Genomic DNA, 23,302 nt, shown 5'->3' with positions numbered 1-23,302 from the left:
ATCCCTGTTTTCCTGTATTCTCAATAGAAGGCTTAATAAAACAGAGAAAAGATTAAAACGAGCTAAGTAACCCACTAAACCAGTGACCCGGTCCAAACTGGACTCGTTCCAAAGATTCGTCTTTCAATTGTGATGGCGTTCATGCATTTGTTATGGGCAAGGTCAAGATTACAAGCTGACTAGTGGAAAACCACTTTTTCACATATTATATAATATATGATAAATAATAATGATTTTTTTAGGGAAAAATAATAATGATTTAAATTAGGTAAATTGCATTATTAATCTCTAAACTTCATTTTAGTTAATGTTTTTATGTCCTTGTGAACTTAATTCAGTTCGTATAAACAATGCATAATATATACAAGATCCGGGGTTCAAACCCCGACCACCACCCAAAAAAAAGTTAACGTTTTTATCATTTATCTTCTTCCTTTTCCATTTCAATCCTTTAAACTTTTTAAATGTTTATAATATTATCCTTTTTTTTATAAGATTTGTCTAGAAACCCAGAAATGTATATCATGTTTATGTTTATCCCCATCTTCATCAAAAATCTATTTCTTAAAAAGAAAATCAAATCTTAGAAATAAAAACGCAACTCATCATCTTCAACAACAATAACATCATCAAATCCCCAAATAAAAAACTTACATTCATAAAAAAAAAATATCATCCAAAATATCACAACATCTTCATAAAAAGTCAGAAATAATACAAATCATCAAAGTGAAATTAAGTATTTGTCGTGGAGATGTTATGATCCAAAATATCATATGGGACACGTGTCACTTGATCTAATAATTAAAGGAATAATATTTTCTTAACCTCTATAAAAGGGACCAATGATTGGAAGAAAGGGTATGAAAGAAAAATGATGAAAGTCTCTCCTCTCTTCCTTTGGTACTCTCTAGTAGAGTAATTTCTTCTATCTTTTCCTTTATCCTTTATGTACTAAGAACATCAATTTAATTGAGAAGCTAAATCTTTTAATTCAAGTTCATAGCAGTACAAATACTTTTGCCAAGTTGACTTTGTTGTCCAGTAATTTGTGGTTGCTTAGGGCGTGTGCCATGTTCTGTTGTGGGTTTTCTGTGTTGGTGGAAGCAATTGATTCATGTGTCATGTTCTGCTATGGTTTTTCTATTCCTCTCAATGTTCACAACTTGATATCTACAAGCTTGACTTCAGAATACACACAGCTGACAATGAAAGTTAACTCTTGTGGCACGAGCTATTTTTTCCTTCCTCAGAAGACTTTACAATTCATACAATGGGATCCGGGTGGATGCTATGTGTTCATCGGGCAGTTCTATGTGTTTTGGAAGCCTCTTGGAAGGTTGCTCCTATCAGCCAACAACATTAGGTTAACTTCAACCTTGAGGTCAAGGTTGATTTTAATGGGGGGAGTAATGTTATGATCCAAAGAGGAATGCTATCTACCATCGCCCAAACAGTCGCTTTTGCTACTCTCCCAACCATTGGGCCACGTGACTGACTTTTTACAAAAAATTAAATCTGTTAACCGGCTTACTGGCTCTATAGGTTTAGAAACACCGGTTCTTTGTAAAATAAAATAAAAATAAAAAACTATTGTTCTGCAACCAAATGGGTTCAAGGAGACACCAAAGGGACTTTTCTATGTCTTTCTCAAACACAGTACTAGATCTGAAGGAAAGTCACACATCTTAAGAAGAAGATCCCATAGCAGCATATAGAAGAACCTCATCTTAAGGGGCTTTTTGTTTTCAATATTCTCTTATGTGTACCTGGCCCATTGAATTTGCCATCTCAAATGCTCCAATTAAGCTCTCTATTGTTCTTCGGATTGAAGAGTGAAGTGGTAACATTAGGAGGAAATGGTAATTTGTCATTACAAATCGAAAAATTGGATTCATAGTTATCACTTATCAGCATGAGAGAATGAATTTATTGAGGATTGATTGTTTATGGCAATAATTTGACCTGGGCATTTAAGAAATTTGGGAAAAGATTTGTTTTTTAGTTGATTTAGATGCTGAACTTGAAGGTCTCCTGCTCAAACACAAACACCTCACGACCTCCTGCTTCTTTATTGCATAATATGGGTTCTTTCATCTTTGAATATTTAAAAAATGAGTTCTTTTATATTGAAAAAAAAGTCTCTTTCAGAAGCAAAGGTTATCTCTCTCTTCTTCACTTACAATGATTTTGCCGTGTTGATCTCGATGATGAAGGCGGTTGCCGCCGCTTTGTTGTAAACAGCGATTTGGGTGTCCAGGAATGAGTGGAGAAGAAATAATTAAAATAATCAATTACATTAAATGCAACCGGTTGCCTGTTACAACAAATTTTCATAAGAAAGACGTGGACCAATAGAAAAGCAGGTGTTCAAAAGCGCTTGAGAGAGCAACTGCAGCTAGCATTATCCAAAATATCATATGGGACACGTGTCACTTGATCTAATAATGAAAGGAATAATATTTTCTTAACCTCTATAAAAGGGACCAATGATTGGAAGAAAGGGTATGAAAGAAAAATGATGAAAGTCTCTCCTCTCTCCCTTTGGTACTCTCTAGTAGAGTAATTTCTTCTATCTTTTCCTTTATCCTTTATGTACTAAGAACATCAATTTTAATTGAGTTCAAATCTATCAATTTTACTTTTCATTCAATAATCAATTCACAATTATCAAGTTTATTACACTCTCAATTTTGAGATCATTACAGGAGATTTTTAATAAATTGGGTATTTTATTATGGAATTTGATGTTGTTCTAGATGAAGATTTGAGATGTTTTTGAAATCCTGGAATTTTATTGATGATTTAAGTTTTTGAAGAAAATGGTGATGAAGATAATATGAATTTATGGAAAAAAATTTATACAATTTTTAGTGTTTATGGGCTTTTCTTGACAATTTTTAGTGAAAAAAAATAACAACGTCATTACATCACATTTAAAAAGATAAAGAATTGAAGTGGAAACAAAAGATAAAAGACGAAAACCGGAATTAAGTTATAAGAGAATGAAGTAATTTTGCCTTTAAATCATAGTAAAACTTTGTGTGCATAAATTTAATCATATTTTACCAACTAAGTATTTGTGGATGTATATTAAGAATTAACGTAGTCAAAATGAAATCATTGTGCAATTTCAAAAATACATGTGTAATTTTTTTTTCTTTTCATTTTTGATGCATTGCAATTAAAGTAATAATAAAGTACTATTATTAATATAATATAGTAATATAAAAATGGATGACCTCTGAAAAAGTTCTTGTGTCACACCTCTTTTCTTGTTTAAAAAAATATAAATATTAATACAAAATATCCGATATTGTGATTGGTTAGGCCACTTTTGTGGCAAGACACATGTTCATGGTGCATGTAAGATAAGTTGTATTTTTCATGTAATGCACAACGTTAAAGTGGATGGTTGCATTCATTGACATGTTGCAAGATTCATGAGATGCAAGTGACATGTTGCACACTTTGAGTTTTGCACGGAAGACAAGTGGTTTGTCGCATGTAAGGAACTATGGTTTACCTCTTCAATAAATGGCAAGCTCATTTGCACAATTTCATTATCCTATCCCATCAATTAGTAACACAACAACAAGAATAGCGCTTGCGGAGAGTGAGAGGAAAAATATAGAGAGGAAATATAGTTTCTCATGTGAGGTTTCTCCTACCTAGTGTTAGTATTCTCCTATTTTAAGAGAGAGTGTACTTTGTCTATGCTTATATTTAGAGAGAGATTTTGTAATTTCATCCACTTAGTGAAAGTTCTCTACTCTTGTCCCGGCCCGTGGTTTTTCCCCTTATATGTTGAGGGGTTTCCACGTAAAATATTGCATGTTCAATTCTTTTTTTCTCGTATCTTATTTTAGTTGCGTGATTATATTTTGTTACTCTGGTACCCAACATGTGCACTCAATATTAATAAAAAATACTATTGGAGTTTAACACAAGTGATTGATACACATATTGTGTAAGACCATCTACAATGAGGAGTCCTTCCCCTATTAAGCATCATTGTAAATAGGCACCCCCTTTGTGACACCAATGAATATGGTGCTTATGCAGGTGGGTGCTTGTATAGACACCCTCTCTCTCCTATTACTCATGCGTCCCACATGTACAATTAATTTTATTTTTTTATATATTTAATTATTGTATTATTTTGATAATAAAAAATGATGTTGCAAGGAATGAAATACATAATGGTCCTCATCCAAATCTTTCCCCGTACCTACAAAGGAGAGCACAAATTCAAGATAGACAAACTCATCTTCAACATGATCTTGTGGAGCATATTTGACAACGTTTTGAGAGTGATAGTCAACAAGATTTGTTGTTATTTAAAATATGCAATTTTTCATCATTCATGTTATATTGTTTTTTTAAGTTTTAACTTTTTCTTGAATTATTAATAAAAATAAAATAAAAATGTTCGCTTTTTTAATAATTTATAATTAAATTATTTCAATATTTTAAAATTATATGATTATGAATGAGTATAAAAATTATTGTTAAAATGTAATGATATAGAGTTATTGTTGGGACTCAATTAATAATTATTTTGAGGTGCTGTGTTGGAGAGATTGGGTGCTTATTACGTATTAATTATAAAACGAATGACGTGTACAGTCGAGACCCATTTAAGCACCCAAATGGGGTGCTGCATTGTGGATGGTCTAAGTATTATAAATTACATGGTATCGAGTTCAATTCCTACTAATAAAAAAATATTAATTAATATTATAAGACCATCACCTTAATTGCCGGACCATGGAGTTGGGTGGTTGCTTCCCTCGACTTGATGATCTCAAATGCAGAGATTAAATTTAGATCTTTCTTATGCATATAGTTTTTATTGCATTCGGTCCATGAGGGGCTTTAGGGTACTACTACTAGAAGGGTTTCAAGCAGTTTTTCATCAGAAGCAACTTTAAGCTATCATAATATTAGTGATTAGTGATTAATAATACTCTCTTAACCCTATCCCAAAGATTGATCATGCATGTAAGGCAAGAGATTTTCGTCCGATTGGTATTTGCACCGTGTCCTACAAATTCATTAGTCAAATGCTAGCTCAACGACTTTGGGAGGTTATGGAATTCCGTGTTGGCCCCACTTTATACACTTTTGTTGTCCCTAATCGTTACGGTACTGATACTATAGTATAAAAGGTTGTGCATTCTATGAAGATTGAGAAAGGGAAAAAAGGTTGTATAGATTGGAGATTTGTGGAAAGTTACTTTAGAGGATATTTGACTTTCCCCAAATCCATTTCTCTCATTGGCATTGTTTGTCAACCTGAAAAGTGGAAGTGTTTTGGAATGAGGGAGGCTGATGACATGCTGTCATTACGTAATTTTTAGGACTAAATTTGACATTTTGATAGAATTCTAAGCAATATAAAGTATTCAAGAGGTGTTAAAAGCAAGAAAATTGGAACAACTGCAAGCTGCCAATCGTATTGCGATTTTCACCATCGCAATACGATTTCTTGAAGTCAGAACACATGTTTTTGAAGGAGCTTCATCGCAGTACGATCCAACCAATCGTGATACGATTGCAAGATGGGCTTGGAAGGTAATTAGGGTTTAATGAAGCAATCGTGGTACGATTTATGTCATCGTGGTACGATTTTGGGCGAGCAGAATTGCCTATTTAAGCTGAAGTCAGTCTCAAACAAAGGGGATTACGATTTTGGAGAGCTAAAGTGCGATTTTAACACCCAGAAGGCTGCAGAGGAGAGGATTTCATCATCTCTAACCCAGTTTATGTATGTTTTAATTCTTCCATTGATTATGCTATTTGTAAACTCAATTATGAGTAGCTAAATCTCTCAGAGATTAGGTCAGAGATGAATCTATGTAACCCTAATTGATATATGTTGTTGTGAAACTCTATTAGTTATTAATGATATTCTAGTTTTTATTCAATTCAATTGTTCTTAATGCTTTTTATATCCTGATCAAATATAAACATGATTTAGTGAGAACGAATTACTACTGACCATAACTTTCGACTTAGACCTAATTGAATTGTTCTAATAAACATGGTTAGTCTAGGAGTAGATAATCGTTTGTTAGTGATATTAGGTTAACGTTCATAAAACCTTCAAGGATTATTAGACCACCTAAGGAATTAGGGGTTGTAGTTTAAGAAGAGGGTCCTAACTCAAGGGATTGATTAGGGCTAATTTGTTAACTATCGTGAAACTAGAGAATCATTAGTAATAATATGTGCAGTAACCAATTAGGGGAAACATAGAGGATTCGACAGACCTAATCTCATCTCTCTCCATATTTTCTTAATCAAATCTATTTTCTCTTATTTGATTTCATAAAATCAAACCAAATTTACTGCCTAGTGGCAAACCAAAATAAACTTTACACATCCTATTTCTATAACGCAATTGAATAATTGAAGTTAAAAACAGTCCTCGTGTGATCGATATTTTTACTACTTCGATAGTATTTGATGCACTTGCCAATCGTCTATCAGAGGCTCTATAAGAATTATCACCGTCAAGAAGAATTTGTCAAGGGGATCTTAACTCTCATCTCTTGTTCGTTTTTTGCTTGTGGAAACCCACTAATCTTTCCTCAAATGATCCTTATTTCTCTCATTTATACTTTGCTGATGATATAACCTTATCTGCTGAGGCTATCATGGTTGGCATATGTTATTTCTACATGACTATTTGTTTTTTGGAGCTTTGGACAAGATCAAGCTTATTCTTTCCAAGAACTAACTACATTGGAATGTTCGGACGTAATTAGCATTTGAATAAAGAACTGATGACCTGGTTAAATACCTTGGTGTACCTTTAATCCATCACAAGGTTTGTCGTGATTCTTTCCAAAGTATTATTGACAAGATGGACAAACGAATAAACTCTTAAAAAGAAAGGAATCATTCCTTTGTTGAGAGTCACCCTCACTAAATAAGTTTTGTATGTGCTCCCTACTTATATCATGTAAATTTCTTATATTCTAAGCAGGGGCAGACCCAGATATTGTATTTTGGTGTGGCAAAAATGTGAAAGAATCTATGAATTAAATTATACTAAAAATAATAAATAATATTGTTTGATTCAATACATTTACAATAAAAAAGTGTCTATAGACGAAACTGCAACTACAATGCAAGTACAATACAATAACAAAAATTTATTTCAAAGCCATAACAACAAAATATGTCAAGTGTTATTAGTGTCTTGACATAAAATCAACAATAATAAAAAAAGAATATTTTATAAATAATTCATCACATAAAAAAAGTGTATATTTATAATCACAAGTATAATAAAAAGAATAAAATATATTTTTGTTTGATAAAAAAATATAATATTATTTAAGTATATTTTAAATTAAAAAAAAAAGGATTCCACCAAAAAAATAAATAAAGAGAGAAGGATTGTATTGATTTTGATACAAATTTTTTTTTTTTATATAAAAAGAATTTGTGCTTTATTTTTACAAAAAATTAGGACATATGAAGAGCAAGGCATATGGGCTAAGGACGTTTTCACAAAACTCACAGGAGCGCAAAAGTTCACTGCTGACAATTAAAAGAAAATCAAGAGAATTGCAAAAATTCCGATGAAGCGATGAAGGGAATCGGACTGAAAACATTGAGGCAAAGAGCCTCTGGTACATACCACTACAACACGCAAGATAAGTTAACAAAAGTAGCACAAAATAATATTTATCATATATTCCCTCCTGTCACTATTATTAGCGAAAATCAACTTTTTAGGTTCATTCATTAAATGATGTATTTGGTCAATAATATAGACTAAATACATCATTTAATAAATGAACCTAAAAAATTGATTTTTGCTTATAATAATGACCGGAGGGAGTACCTTTAAACTATAATAGGCCTACATACTTATTAAAAAATGGGTAATAATCTGGTGTGGCAACTGCCACACCACACCTTATGGTGGGTCCGCCCATGATTCTAATATCTATGTGTGACATGATTGATAAAAAAAAATTCGGTATATTATATGAGGGATGATCTTTACCACCGCAAGTTTCACATGATCTCTTAAAATGATTTGTGTTGACCGAAAGAGAATGGAGGGTTCGAAGTTGGAACTCGATCAACAAATTTGGTCAAGAGAAATGTTAAGGTCACATCCTCTAACACACTCTAAATAAAACTTCCCACATCATCCAATATTTATATTCCATTAACCAATAACTTATTCTCCAAGTTGCTGAACGAAAATGCGACTAAAATTATTTGTTGAATGTAAAAAAAACTGGCACTATCATTCTCCCTTCCGTCTACCTTTCCGAGTCCTCGTCATCCTTGCTTCGCAGCGCCATCGTCCTTCTCAAGTCGCAGCACCATCGCCCTTCATGCGTTTTATCCATTTTCTCGACTTGGTCTGATATGCTTTGTCCTCAACTTGCCATAGTCCCAAAGCAGCGCACCATCCTCCCTCTGTCAAACGGTACAAACAAGTAACAATGTTTTCTTTTTTCATTTGATTTTTGCAATTGATTATTGATTTTGTTTAGAAGTATTATGAAATCATATGATTCATGACTTTGGTTCATTTGTTTGTTGTATTCTTTTGTTTTGGTTCATGTGTTTCTTGTATTCTTATGTTTGTTTATATGCAATATTTTGGTGCGCGTCTAGATGCTATTTAATAGAGTTAGAGACCTTCTTAGATATTAATAATCTCAAAGACTTATTTGAAAACGCTCTATAAAATAATGTTCCATTAAACTTTGAAAAGGAGAAGTAAATTTTTTTTTTCCTTCTGCAAATGCGATGATTAAAAAGGGAGTATTAACTCATAGTTGACAAGTTTACCCCCAATGCATGTAAGTTGAATACTTTTTAAAAGTATTCAACTTTTTTAAAGTTTAAAAATTGTTATTTTTAATATAAAAAAGTAATTTTGAATATAAAAATTAACTATTGTTCTAATTAGAAGACTTGTTAGCATCAACTTGTAACTATTAATTTTGTAATAATACTAGTGTTTTCTCTAAAGATGAGTTCTGAGAAAAATAAGGATATGATCCTTGTGCCTATCTCAAAAATATGTATGAATGATTCTCTCTAGATTTATTAACTCGCAACGTGATGCATTGAACATGCACAACACAACCACTATCAAATGTGGACATTTTTTTCCCTCCATTCCTATCTGTGTACGAATATTTTATTCCTCCTACCTACTTCTATACTAACAAATGGGGTGGTCCCTCACAGATCATCACATGCAAGTGAAAGTTTCCTGCACTCACCACAATAGCAGGGAAATGGATTTCCAGCAATCGTAGCTGTCCGATCAATATCAACGATTAAGATCGTTTCGCAACGTGAAACTGACTATGTAAAGTGGAGTCGGATACGAAATCAAAGACCGAGATTAACTAATGCGTGAACTCGGACTGCAGGCGATCGCGATCAATTTTAAAATAGATTTCAAACAAAGTCATTTGACTAGTTTCACATTGAAAAACAGAATCTAACTAAAGACAAAGTAGTTATAATTATAAATTAACGCACTGAGCAAGATACAGATTACAGAACCAAGTTATAACTGTTGACTTCAAAAACTGTCACCAAAATCTAATAACATGGCTTCTTCTTCTTCATCATACTCCAATTCTCAATGGCTCTACGACGTGTTCCTCAGTTTTAGAGGGAAAGACACGCGTAGCAACTTCATTTCTCATCTACATGCAGCTCTTTCAAATGCAGGAATTAATGCTTTTGTTGACTACAAACTTCACAAAGGAACAGATTTGGGACCAGAACTATTGGGAGCTATAGAAAAGTCTCATATATCTATCGTTGTTTTCTCCAAATCCTATATCGAGTCTACTTGGTGTCTAAATGAGCTTGAGAAGATCATGGAATGACGTAGAACTCATGGCCATGTTGTTATGCCTGTATTTTACGATGTTGATCCGTCGGTTGTGCGTCACCAACAGGGTGGTTTTGGAAAAACATTGCAGGCAACTGCCAAAAAAAGGTACTTGGGAAGAGAATTGAGGGAAAATGTTCTGTCTAGTTGGAGGAGTGCACTCACCCAAGCTGCTAATTTGTCTGGTTGGGATGTCACCAATTACAGGTAAATGTAAATCAACACTTTATATTTGTTGGTTCTTTTGATATTCAATAATGAGGAGTTGTAGTTAGTGTGTGCTTGGTTCTATTGTAACAAATATTGATTTTAGGTCAAAGTGTGTTGAATGTGAAGTGTTTTATGTCTGGATACATTCACGTTTGGTACCAGGAACTACAATTCCTTGCTTCATGTTAAAATTAGTCTAGAGGCAAATCAATTCCAATCGACATCATACAAATATGCAAAAATCAATTTTAGAATTCTGAATTCACTTTTGGATCTCTCCATGGTAAATCCAAACATACACTTAGTAGTAACACTCTCTTTTAAATATTCTCTTATCAAATGAAATTTAACTTCCGTCTAAAGTGGGGAGAATGAATTTACTCAACAAGAGAGTACATGTTAGAGTATATGTTGTTCGTAGTTTTCTTTAAAAATATAGCTTAGTGTTTTAGCTTAAATGTTTCATACTTTATGCTCACTCAATGAGACAATGTCTGATATAATTGTTTATAACTGAAGGAGTGAAAATGAGCTGATGAAGCAAATAGTTGAGGACATTTTGACAAAGCTAGACATCACATTGTTATCTATTACTGACTTTCTGATTGGCTTGGAATCCCGTGTGCAAAAAATGACCTAGTTTATTGAAAATCAAACAAAGAAAGTTAGCATGATAGGGGTATGGGGAATGGGTGGATCAGGTAAAACAACCACAGCTAAAGCTATCTACAATCGAGTTCATCGCAAATTTGTGGATAGAAGTTTCATTGAAAATGTTCGAGAAGTTTGTGAAAAAGATAATAGAGGCATTATTCATTTACAAGAACAACTTCTATCAGATGTGATGAAAACAAAGGAGAAGATACATAGCATTGCAGTGGGGGAATATATGATTGAGAAAAGACTTAGGGGGAAAAGGGCACTCGTTGTACTTGACGATGTGACCACGGTTGAGCAATTAAAGGCACTTTGTGGAAATCCTAAATTTTTTGGCTCAGGAAGTGTATTGATTGTTACAACTAGAGACGCACGCCTACTGAGTTTACTTAATGTTGACTATGTTTGTACAATGAAAGAAATGGACGAAAACAAGTCCCTTGAGCTTTTCAGTTGGCACGCTTTTAGACAACCTAATCCAAGAAAGGACTTCAGTGAACTCTCAGTAAATGTAGTTTCTTACTGTGGAGGATTACCACTGGCTCTTGAAGTCCTTGGATCTTGCTTATATCAGAGGACAAAACCAGAATGGAAAAGTGTGCTATCAAAATTAGAGAGAATTCCCAACAATCAAGTGCAAGAGAAACTTAGAATAAGCTATGACGGTTTAAATGATGATACTGAAAAGGATATATTTCTTGACTTATGTTGTTTCTTTATCGGCAAGGAAAGAGCTTATGTTACAGAGATACTTAATGGTTGTGGACTTTATGCTGATATTGGAATAACCGTCCTCATAGAGAGGAGCCTTGTAAAAGTTGAAAAGAATAATAAGATTCGCATGCATGATTTGATACGAGACATGGGAAGAGAAATTGTTCGAAAAAGTTCGTCAAAAGTGCCTTCAAAGCGTAGTCGATTGTGGTTTCATGAGGATGTGCATGATGTTTTGACAAAAAATACTGTAAAGAACTTTCTCTCTATAAAAGTCTAAATTGTTTTCCTCATTTAAATATTGCATGGAAAATGTTGGATGCATGATTTAAATGTGTTTGTATCACAGTTCTCATTACAAATGTGTCTGAGTTGCACCTCTGCAGCTTAGTATATCCATTTCTAGCGAAGAAACTAAACTGGTTTCACCTTACTTTTTGCTGTTTTTTAGGGAACAGAATTTGTAGAGGGTTTGGTTTTGAAGTTGCAAAGAAGCAGTAAACTTTGCTTTTGTACTGATTCTTTCAAAGGGATGAAGAAACTGAGGCTTTTACAACTTGATCATGTTGACCTCACTGGAGATTATAGGTGTCTTTCTAAAGACCTGAGATGGGTTCATTGGCAAGGATTTACCTTCAACTATATACCTGATGACTTTTATCAAGAAAATCTAGTTGTTATTGACTTAAAATATAGCAGTATTCAACAAGTTTGGAACGAAACCAAGGTATAATATTTTCTTTTCAAAGTCAAAGTTGATGACAATATTTGGTTCCACCATTTTCTTCTCTAATTTTTATTATCATTTCTTATCTTCTTGCAGTTGTTGGATAAATTAAAAATCCTCAATGTCAGTCATTCTAGATACTTGAAAAATACCCCTGATTTTTCGAAATTACCGAATCTAGAAAGTCTTATTATGAAGGATTGTCCAAGTTTGTCCGATGTACACCCGTCCATCGGAGATCTCAAGAATATTCTTCTGATCAAATTGAAGGACTGCACGAATATTAGAAATCTCCCAAGGAAGATCTATCAATTGAAATCTTTGAAAACTCTCATACTCTCTGGTTGTTCAAAGATTGACAAGTTGGAAGAAGACATAATGCAAATGGAATCCTTGACGACGTTGATTGCGAAAGGTACATCTATAAAACAAGTTCCCTATTCAATAATAAGATTGAAAAGCATCGGATATATATCCCTGTGTGGATATGAAGGATTACCTCATGATGTTTTTCCTTCTATCATTTGGTCTTGGATGTCACCGAGCGTAAATTCCGTACTCCGTATTTCTCCATTTGGAGGCATATCATTGTCTGTAGTTTCCTTGGATGTAGAGAGTATTAATATGGACTACCAATCACCAATGCTTACCTGCCTTTCAAAACTTAGAAGCGTTTGGATTCAATGCCACTCAGAGATTCAACTAACTCAAGAATTAAGAAAATTTGTTAATGATCTATATGATGTAAAGTTTACCGAGTTGAAAACAACATCACATGGACCACAAAACTCAAATCTTTCTTTGAGATCACTTTTGATTGGAATGGGAAGTTTCCACCTAGTCATTGACACTCTTGGCAAGAGCATATCACAGGTTTTTCCTTTATCTCCTCACTTTATTAGTAATAAGAGAACCTGGAATAGTTTCCCATTGGTGTTTTTTTTTTACTTAAAAGCAAAAAGTCCCTAAATATATGGATTTATTTGAGTATATATCCAAAAAACCTTGATTAAATTATAAGTTTAGACTTGTAACATTGATGTGAAATAAATATTTTAAGATAATTATATCAGTTCCTTTGCCAGTTTTACTACATTCTATATCATCTTTCTTCATTCATATCTTTTTCAATTTTCTTTCAATTAGCTTACTGGTTTACACACAGGCGTTATTTTCTTAAACATATTCGCCTTTTGGCGTTTTGATCTCACAAAGAGTACATTTTAATAGGATATTAGTTAGTTACTAACATCTTTTATTAATCATATGCTCATGATACAGGGAATAACAACCAATGAATCAAGTGATTTTTTTCATTCCGGGTGACAATTATCCTTCTTGGTTAGCCTATAAAGGTGAAGGAACTTCTGTACTATTTCAAGTTCCTGAGGATAGTGATTGCTGCATGAAAGGAATAATCTTATGCGTTGTTTATGCATCAACATCTGAAAACATGGGAGCTGAATGTCTTACTGGTGTCTTGATTATTAATTACACAAAGTGCACCATCAAGATATACAAGCGAGACACGGTTATGTCTTTTAATGATGAAGATTGGAAGGGTTTAACATCAAATCTAGAGACTGGTGACAGTGTGGAAATCTTTGTAGCTTTTGGGCGTGGATTGATTGTTAAGGTCACAGCTGCATATCTAATATATGGCCGTGCTGTTAGTATGGAAACTGAGTCATCATTTAACATGAAAATGGATCCATCACAGGAAGATAACTTGCAGCCATCGCCTGAATTGAACTTACAGCCATCGCCGAATGTGAAAATGGAACCATCTCGGAAGCCAAATAAAGACATCTTTACAAGACTTGCAAAGAGAACAAGACAATGTTTGTGCTTGAACTGAAGTAGAGGTTTCAACAAATTTTGATCTGGCATACCGTTGTCCTAATATAGTATTCATTTGTTGTATGTGTTTTGCAACATTTTTCTAAGAATGAGGACTAATTGTAGCAGAGAATTCATGTTATTGTTTGTTTCAATTAATGTCTTGAAATGCATCTGACACTATTTATAGTATATACATCACTGTAAAAATCGTTTCAAACACAAGAAGTACCTCTCTAAATTTTTTGTTTTCTTTTATCTTCTTTGATAGTTTTAGTTTATACATCATTGGAATAATATGTGCAATTTTGGTGCACCTTTTTTTTACCTTTTTTAGTGAAATGATACTACTTTTGCAAATAACCGATATATTTGTGGCAAAAGAAAATTTTCTAGGCAACATTGCTTTTTCATTTGTCACATTCACAGTACTATTCCAAGTGCTACCCATACAAGGTCAATAAAAAATTGTGGATATCTCAATTTTGGTTCAAGCACAAACATTCTCCCACTCTCTTTGCAAATCCTATGAATATTTTTCCGTTTGGCTTCAGTAATGGCTCATTTTTTTTTTACAGTAAGTGATGGTTTGTACTTCCTCTTCAGCTGATGGCTCCGTTTTCACATTTGGTGATGGTTGCACTTCCACTTCATGTAATGGCTCAATTTTTTTATCAGTCGACGGGTCAACTTCCTCCATCATATTTGATGGCTCAATTTCCAAAGCATTCGACTAGTCATATACTAGATAGACACCTGTTTCCCTAATAGTCAGTCCATGTCCAATAGCTACGAAAATCTCCACATTGTCACAACCTCCAAAATTTGATATTAAACCTTGCCAATCTTAGTCACTGTGTCTTGCTTGTAAATCTGGATAGTGAATTTTGTGTAATTAATGATCAAGACACTAGGGAAACATTCGATTGCCAGGTTTTCAGATGTTGATGAATAAAGAACACATAAAATCATTCCCTTCATGGAAAAATCACTATTATCGGGCACTTGGAGAAGTACTGATGTTCCTTCACATTTATAGGCTAACCAAGAAGGATAATTGTCGCCCGGAAGAAAAGAATCTCTAGAATCAGGGGTTGGCAATTTCTGGATCATGAACATATGCTAAGTTATTTATACAACTCAAATAAGTCTATGCAAATAGACATTTAGTGTGGTTATAGTGTCAAAATAGTGTACTACACAGAAAAATATAAACAAGGAAACTGATCTAAAGAAAACAGGCGATGAAATTTCGTCCATACAGTTCCTTTCCACTTTCTTACAACCCAACTTTCACAGGAAACTGATCTAATAAACATTAGGAATATTACCGTTTTCAATTATGTAGAATAATTTGTCTCCTTTTCACACACAGTACTTGATTCTTCACGAATACAAAATGCTTGTGAGCCGACATATGAAACATCAAGAAACAAATGGTAAACGTTGTAGCAACATTTAGCTTACTGTTATGAATTCCTACTAATGTTGAGAGCAAAAAAACATCATATACTTGCACTTCTAAAACTCAATAATTGCAAAAAATTATCTAGTTATCTAATTCTTGTTAGATTGTAGTTATATGCTAAAAGAAATTTAAAAACAATTATTAAACTAGTGATTTCTATTGTGTAGTAGGAAGATCCAATTTATCATTCACATCATAATTTTATCATTCTGTTCCTCTTTCTTTTTCTTCTATATCATGAACTAACTTCACCAAAGACTTGAGTTGTTACATGAAGCCACATGAATGGAAATTTAGATTAGATTTTTAAAATGGACAACATAAAAATTCTTTGTACAAAGAGAAACACTTGTGAGATAATGAAACCAAACACAAAGTCCATGTTCAAAGACAAGCACTTGTGACATAATGAAACCAAACAGTTGTTTTCAGCCAATTGATGGGAAAAGTAAAAAATATTTTAAGAACAAACACAGTTGTTGTATCTTTAATGATCATGTAAGATAATAAAAGAAATTCAAAACACGATGTAGAGAAATTCTTAACGTATGGTCGGTCAATATATCAACTACATCCTCATGACACCACAATCAACTACGCTTCTCAGGCTCCTCCGGTGAATTTTCACGGACAATTTCTCTCCCCATGTCTCGTAGCAAATCATGCATTCCAAGCCTGTTATTATTTTCAACCTTTATTAGGCTTCGCTCTATCAGCACTGTTATTCCAATATCAACATGAAGTCCACAACCATTCAGTATCTCCGTAACATAAGCTCTATCCTTACCGATAAAGAAACAACAGACATCAAGAAATATATCCTTTTCCATAGGATCCCTTAAACCATCGAAACTTATTTTTAGTATCTCATGTATTTGATCATTGGGTATCTTTTCTGGCTTTGATAATGCACTCTGCCACTCTTGTTTTCTCCTCTTGAACAAGTAAGACCCAAGGACTTCGAGAGCTAGTGGTAGTCCATCGCAGTAGGCAACTACATCTCTTGAGAGAATAGCGAAGTTTTTTGTTGGCCTTGCCTCCCTAAAAGCATGAAAACTGAAGAGCTTAAGGGACTCATGCGCATTCAATGCCTCCGCTTCATATATAAAGTCAACTCCAAGGATATCAAGTAGACGTGCATCTCTTGTTGTGAAATTCTCTACTGCTTTTAGAATTCTTTCAGCTGGCCCCTCTAATAAATCCAAAGGAATTTCAAAACCATCCACTCTCTTTTTCCCATATATGAAACCTATGTTGGGATTTTTAAGTGAATCGTCAAGAATGCATCTTAATAAAAAAATAAAAAAAAATAAAAACAGCAGGATATGTATTTTGTTAGCTTTAGGTTCTGTTTGGATAAATAGTTTAATTAAGCGATTACAGCATAAGTGTTTATGTATAAACTAATATTGTTTCTATAACAAACGATAAAATAAAGTCAAATTGTTTTCATATAAACTATGAGCTGGTTTCATAAGCTACATTGGAGAGATTATAGAAATCAGTTGAAAACAGCTTTTGTAAAAAAGCTGAAAACGGCTTATGAACATGCCATAAGCTGTTTTCTTAAGCTCTCTCAAATAGTCTCACAAGTGCCTATGCAAGTAGGTAAACTCAAATAAAACAATGGAAACATTAATGTTTAAATCCTTTAACAGCATGCTCTCACAAATAATCTCACAAGTGCTTAGGTATAAGCTATTTCTATATCTATAGCAAAAGATAAAATAAATTCAAATAGTTTTCATATAAATTATAAGCTGGTTTTATAAGCTTTTTTGGAAAGATTATGGAAATGCTGAAAACACAAATTATGTACATGTCGTAAGTTGGTTCCATAATCTCTCCCAGACAATCTCACAAGTATTTATGCCAGTAAATTAACTCAAATAAGTCAATTATCTATTTATCTTCCATAAACCCTATTGCTGGATCCTCATACAGCTTTAGCTCTATTGGTCTATATTTAACCATTTCAGCAACTTGACTCGCTTGCATATCAAGGTATTTGGAGTTTAAACTGCTTGAGTTTAGAACCTCGGATCTTTTTTTTTTCAACACTCGAATACCGATTTAGGTTCAAGATCATGAAAGGCATAGAATAATGACATGAATTCGGGAATTTGGATAGAACCTCGGATTCTCCTTTCCTCTTTCCTGTGAAGTACCCCGATGAAAGTAAAAGTGATGGCAAGTTATAGACTATAGTCATGAACTCAGATCAATATCAATTTGGGAATTCCTGCAAGGTAAAAGAACAGCAGCAAGAGACATAAATAGTACATCTAGTCTTAATCTCCGGTTACATGAAGTGTATATTAAAGAGATTTTGTTATCAATATTATGTCTCAACTACATTCTTTTTTATTTTTAATAGACCCGTGCGATAGCACAGGTCAAAGGTCGTAGATTTAAAGCATCGTCGCAAAACAAATATCCCAAATATAACGGACTTCCTGTAAAGCCATAAGCATCAAACGATTTCTGTGTATATATATACAAACCAGCCAGCAAAAATATAAAGAAACATTGCAATGTGTCCTAAGGCTATGTTTGGATAAACGACTTAATTAAGCACTTCTAGCATAAGTGTTTATCATATAAGTAGTTATATCTAATTATTTCACTTATCCTACTCAATATCTGTAATTCTGTAAACATTCAACTTGGTCTAGTCTAGTGATGATACTATCACACAATTCTATGCACTCTTCATATAAAGCTATAAATTTAAGTCTTTGCTTTATTAATCTTACTTATTTGTTCCTCGCTATGAAGCACGGACAGAGACACAAACACTGGACATGATGCAGACATTGACACGCCGACACCGATAATAATTTTAAAAAATAACATCATTCAATGTAACTATAGGTGTCGTGTCGGTGTCTGACACCGACGCGTATTCGACATCAAGATAGTCCAATCCAATATATGTCCGCGCTTCATTGGTTCCTCGATACCAAAAGTTCAGACTAGCGCAGTAGCTGCAGGAAGTACTTCATCCCAGTTTACATGAAAAACATCTCCTGCACCTTAGAATCATATCATATAAAATATAACCCGTTAAAGTTAATATATGGGATAGATAAGACATTTTTGACGTGTACGATTCTTGCGCAAGTCATTATTTTTAATACACTCATACAGTGAGGTTTAGCATGGGAAAGGGAAGTTCTTTCCCATCATGGGAAAGTTTAACCACATCCATTGATTTAATAGTTTTTTATTTGGATGGCTTATGGACCATCATAATATTCCTAAGGGCTAAAAGATCCCTTCATAAAGACCAGGGCGACCCCCGTAAGGGCCTAGGCGCCCTCCAGAAGGAGAACCCCCTCATGAAGACCTGGGCGCCCTCCGTAAAGGCCTAGGCGCCCTCCAGAAGGGCCACCATGCCCAGGCGCGCCTTCCAGAAAGGCGCCGCCTCACTTAGTCTCTAGAATCCTCTTAAAATCATTAAAAGTACGCCAATACCCCTGTTCCTTGGGGACCAAGCAACCAAAACCCAAGCCCATAAGCAGGCTATAAATAACACCCTTGGGATCAGTCTCAAGGCATCCAATAATCAGTCTAAAAACCCTAATATACGATTCCTAAACCTAGAATCCTTACCGTACTCTTGCAAGTACAGTTGGCGCCGTCTGTGGGAAAAGGTAAAACTAACCTTGACCACGTTTCTGAATCGCTAGATCGGAAACCCCTGAAAACTAGACCTCTGAATCGTAAGATTTCCTTGCGATTTAGAAACCCTAGCCCTTTTTCAACCAACCTAAATCGCACCCCACGTACGATTTAGAGAAAAGCCTCTCATCATGGCAACACAGGAAGAGTTGGAATCCATGCGAACCCAGCTCGCTCAGCTGCAAGATCGAAACGATGCTTTACAAGCTTCGATGGAAAACATTCAACAGAAACAATTAGAAGAGAGAGAGGAGTCGAATCAGGGCGAGATGGACGATCCCGAACCACAACCGCTGTCCGCCGAGATCTGGGACGCGCCAGTCCCAGAAAACTTCAAACCGCCCCACCTCTCCGTTTTCGACGGCAAGAGTGATCCCATGGAACACATCACGGCCTTCAACACTCGCATGGCCGTAGTCGGAGCTCCAGAGTCCCTCAAGTGCAAACTGCTGGCGGGTACCTTTTCGGACGCCGCCCTACGATGGTACATGAACCTTCCACGATTCTCCATCCTCAGTTATCAAGACATGACCAGGAAACTTACCCAGCAATTCTCCGCCAGTCGCCACCGCAAGGTTTCAGCAACCAGCCTATTCAACGTTCGCCAAGGCCACAACGAATCTCTAAGGGATTATCTAGCCAGATTCAACGACACAACCATAAAGGTCACAAACCCTAACCAAGAGGTGTTCGTAGGAGCTTTCCAGAACGGTCTAAGGGCAGGACAATTCAACGAATCCCTGGCTCAGAAGCCCGCCGACTCCATGGAAGAAATCATGGCCAGGGCAGAGTGCTACATCAAAGGTGAAGAAAGTAACGCTGAGAAGAAAGCAAGAGACGCCAGGGAGCGCGCGCCCAACAATTCGGAGCGGCGTCCTTACCAATCGTCGGGCGGCAGGGACCTCGCCCCCTACAGAGGAGCAGACAAACGACCTTTCAATCCTTACTACCGCAAGCCGAATTTGGAAAACTTCACCCCTTTGAACACAAAGCCAGAGCGCATCATGAAAGAAGTCTACGAAACGAAGCTGATCCCTGAGCCGCCCCCAACACAACGCACCACTATGGGGGAAGACAGGGACAAATGGTGCAAGTATCACAAACTAAGAGGCCATGACACCGACTCGTGTATACATCTTCGCCGGGAAATTGAGAAACTGATACAGAGCGGGAAATTGCGGGGATACACTCGGGACAAAAGAGATGAAAGGCCAAAGGCGAGCAAGAAAGAAGAAGTCGCCGAAGAAAAAAGACACACTTTGAACACTATATCTGGCGGTTTCGCCGGAGGGGGCGAGTCAAGTTCATCCCGGAAGAGGTACGTGCATCAGGTGATGTTATGCCAAGAGTATGAGGAACATGATCAGCAGCGAGGGCCCGACATTTCCTTCTCGGCCAAAGATTATCAAGGCGTGGTGCCACATGACGATGACCCCATGGTCATCACCCTGCAGATCTTTAACTGGGATGTAAAAAGAGCCTTAATAGACCCAGGCAGCTCAGCCGATATATTGTACTACGACACCTTTGATCGAATGGGTTTGGATCCAGAACAACTACAGCCTTTCCAAGGGACGCTGGCAGGATTTACGGGCGAGCAGGTTCATGTAAGGGGCTATATCACCTTGAAAACAACTTTCGGAAGTGGGTCTCACGCCAAAACCATTCGCGTCAGGTATCTCGTGATCAACTCGCCCAGTTCTTACAATATTATCATAGGGCGACCATCCTTCAACCTTCTGGGAGCATTCTTGTCCACTAAATTCCTAGTGATGAAGTATCCTTTGAGTGATGGGAGAGTCGGCACCATACGAGGCGACCAGAAAATTGCTAGAGAATGCTACCACAATAGTTTGCGCCTACAGAAAGCAAAAAAGAAGCCCGATAACAAGATAACTCATGAGGTTAACATGATCGACCTAGACCCCAGGGAGGATTTTCAGCAAGAACGCCTGGAGCCCATCGAAGACTTAAAAGAAATCTCTATTGGACCAGAAATTCATCATACCACGAAGATCGGCACGTCCCTAAGTCCTGAAGAAGAAACCGCCCTGATAAACTTGCTGCGAAAGAATCTGGATCTCTTTGCCTGGAGCCCATCTGAAATGCCAGGAATGGATCCTGACGTAGCATGCCACCATTTGTCAATAAAGCCCGGCGTGAAACCAGTTGTTCAGCGAAAAAGGAAAATGGGAGAGGAAAGAAGAAAGGCCGTAGATGACGAAGTAAAAAAGTTAGTAGACGCCCACTTCATAAGTGAAATAAAGTACCCTACCTGGTTGGCCAATACGGTCCTCGTGAAGAAAGCCAACGGGAAGTGGAGAATGTGCGTAGATTACACAGACTTGAACATGGCATGTCCTAAAGACCCTTATCCCCTCCCCAATATTGATCACCTGATCGACAGCGCCTCTGGATACCAAACCCTGAGTTTTATGGACGCTTATTCCGGCTATAACCAGATACGTATGGACCCCCTGGACGCTCCCAAAACGGCGTTCATGACCAACACCAAGAACTATCACTACGAGGTCATGTCTTTTGGCCTCAAGAACGCAGGCGCCACCTTCCAACGGTCTATGGACACAGCTTTTTCTCAGCAAATAGGGCGCAATCTAGAAGTGTATATCGATGACCTGGTAGCAAAAACTAAAGAAGGGAATAGTCATGCAGACGACCTCGAAGAAATTCTGAGCCAAGTCCGAAGATACAGAATTCGCTTGAATCCAGCAAAGTGTTCCTTCGGAGTACAAGCGGGAAAATTTTTAGGTTTCCTATTAACCAGAAGAGGCATTGAAGCAAAACCCGAGAAGTGTCAGGCGATCATCAGCATGAGAAGCCCCTCGTGCATCAAAGAAGTACAGCAACTCACCGGAAGGTTAGCAGCATTATCTCGTTTTCTATCCTGTGCTGGAGACAAGGCTTTCTCTTTTTTCGCTTCCATCAAGAAGAAGGAGAAATTCGAATGGACGCCAGAGTGTGAGGAGGCGTTCCAGCAGGTAAAGAGTTTTCTGTCAAGCCCGCCTGTTCTCCAAAGACCAAGTTCAGGCGCCGTCTTATTCTTATATTTGGCAGTCTCAGAAAACGCCATAAGCATAGTCCTGGTAGAAGAATCAGAAACAGGAGAGCAACCAATTTACTTCGTTAGCAGAGTGCTTAAAGGCGCAGAGTTACGATACCAGAAGATAGAACGACTAGCCCTGGCCGTAGTGACAACGGCAAGGAAATTACGACCATACTTCCAGAGCCACAAGGTTGTCGTAAAATCCGACTACCCCATCAGGCAAGTGCTTGGGAAGCCAGACTTGGCAGGAAGAATGGTAGCATGGTCTATTGAACTATCTGAGTACGACGTACAATTTGTCCCTCGAGGAAGTATTAAATCCCAAGTCTTGGCGGATTTCGTCGTGGAGCTTTCCTCGCCAGCTCAGGAAAAGGCTCCTTTCGTGTGGCTCCTGTCCGTAGACGGTTCTTCCAACCTAAAAGGCAGTGGTGCAGGCGTAGTTCTGGAAGGGCCTGACGACATTCTCATAGAACAATCCCTCAGGTTCGAATTCAAAGCAAGCAACAACCAAGCTGAATACGAAGCACTGATCGCCGGCATGACCTTGGCCCAGGAAATGGGGGCAGGAAATTTAAGAGCCAAGAGTGACTCCCAACTCATAACCAGTCAGATCTCGGGCGAATATCAGACGAAGGACTCCCAACTTTCCAGATATCTGGCTAAGGTGCAGCACCTCGCCAAACGCTTCGCATTCTTTGAAGCGATTTACGTGCCACAAGAAGAAAACTCCAGGGCAGACTTATTGGCAAAACTCGCCAGCACCAAGCGACCCGGGAATAACAAGACCGTTATCCAGGAAGTAGTCACCGCTCCCAGCACGAGGATTGAAGAAGTCCACCACATCACCGAAAGCAGAGAAGGCTGGATGGGGCCAATACTAAGGTACTTGACCGGTTCATTCACGCCCGTCAGTAGCGAAGAGGAACAAACAGTCAAAAAGCGTGCTTCAAAATTTGTCATAGTTTCTGGCAAGTTATATAGGCGTGGACGAACGACCCCTTTATTACGTTGTCTCGGCGAGGACGAGACTCGCCTGGTTCTTCT

The 23,302-nt window shown here is 36.6% G+C and overlaps 2 pseudogenes across 1 annotated transcript; one reads left to right on the top strand and one right to left on the bottom strand.

Moving 5' to 3' along the window:
• Positions 1-9,503: 9,503 nt before the first annotated feature.
• Positions 9,504-14,264, top strand: LOC146920755 (disease resistance protein RUN1-like; annotated as a pseudogene). Its single transcript, XR_015011900.1, has 5 exons — positions 9,504-10,102; positions 10,625-11,726; positions 11,928-12,203; positions 12,300-13,076; positions 13,485-14,264. The product of XR_015011900.1 is annotated as a disease resistance protein RUN1-like (transcript).
• A 1,621-nt stretch (positions 14,265-15,885) lies between these two features.
• On the bottom strand, positions 15,886-17,722 carry LOC146920754 (disease resistance protein RUN1-like; annotated as a pseudogene).
• Positions 17,723-23,302: the final 5,580 nt, after the last annotated feature.

Source organism: Medicago sativa, chromosome 5, assembly GCF_051527215.1.
Source record: "Medicago sativa cultivar Bolivia chromosome 5, Bolivia_mono, whole genome shotgun sequence".
NCBI lineage: Eukaryota > Viridiplantae > Streptophyta > Magnoliopsida > Fabales > Fabaceae > Medicago > Medicago sativa.
The sequence above is the reverse complement of the archived record's forward strand: the minus strand, read 5'-3'. Positions and strand labels throughout refer to the sequence as shown.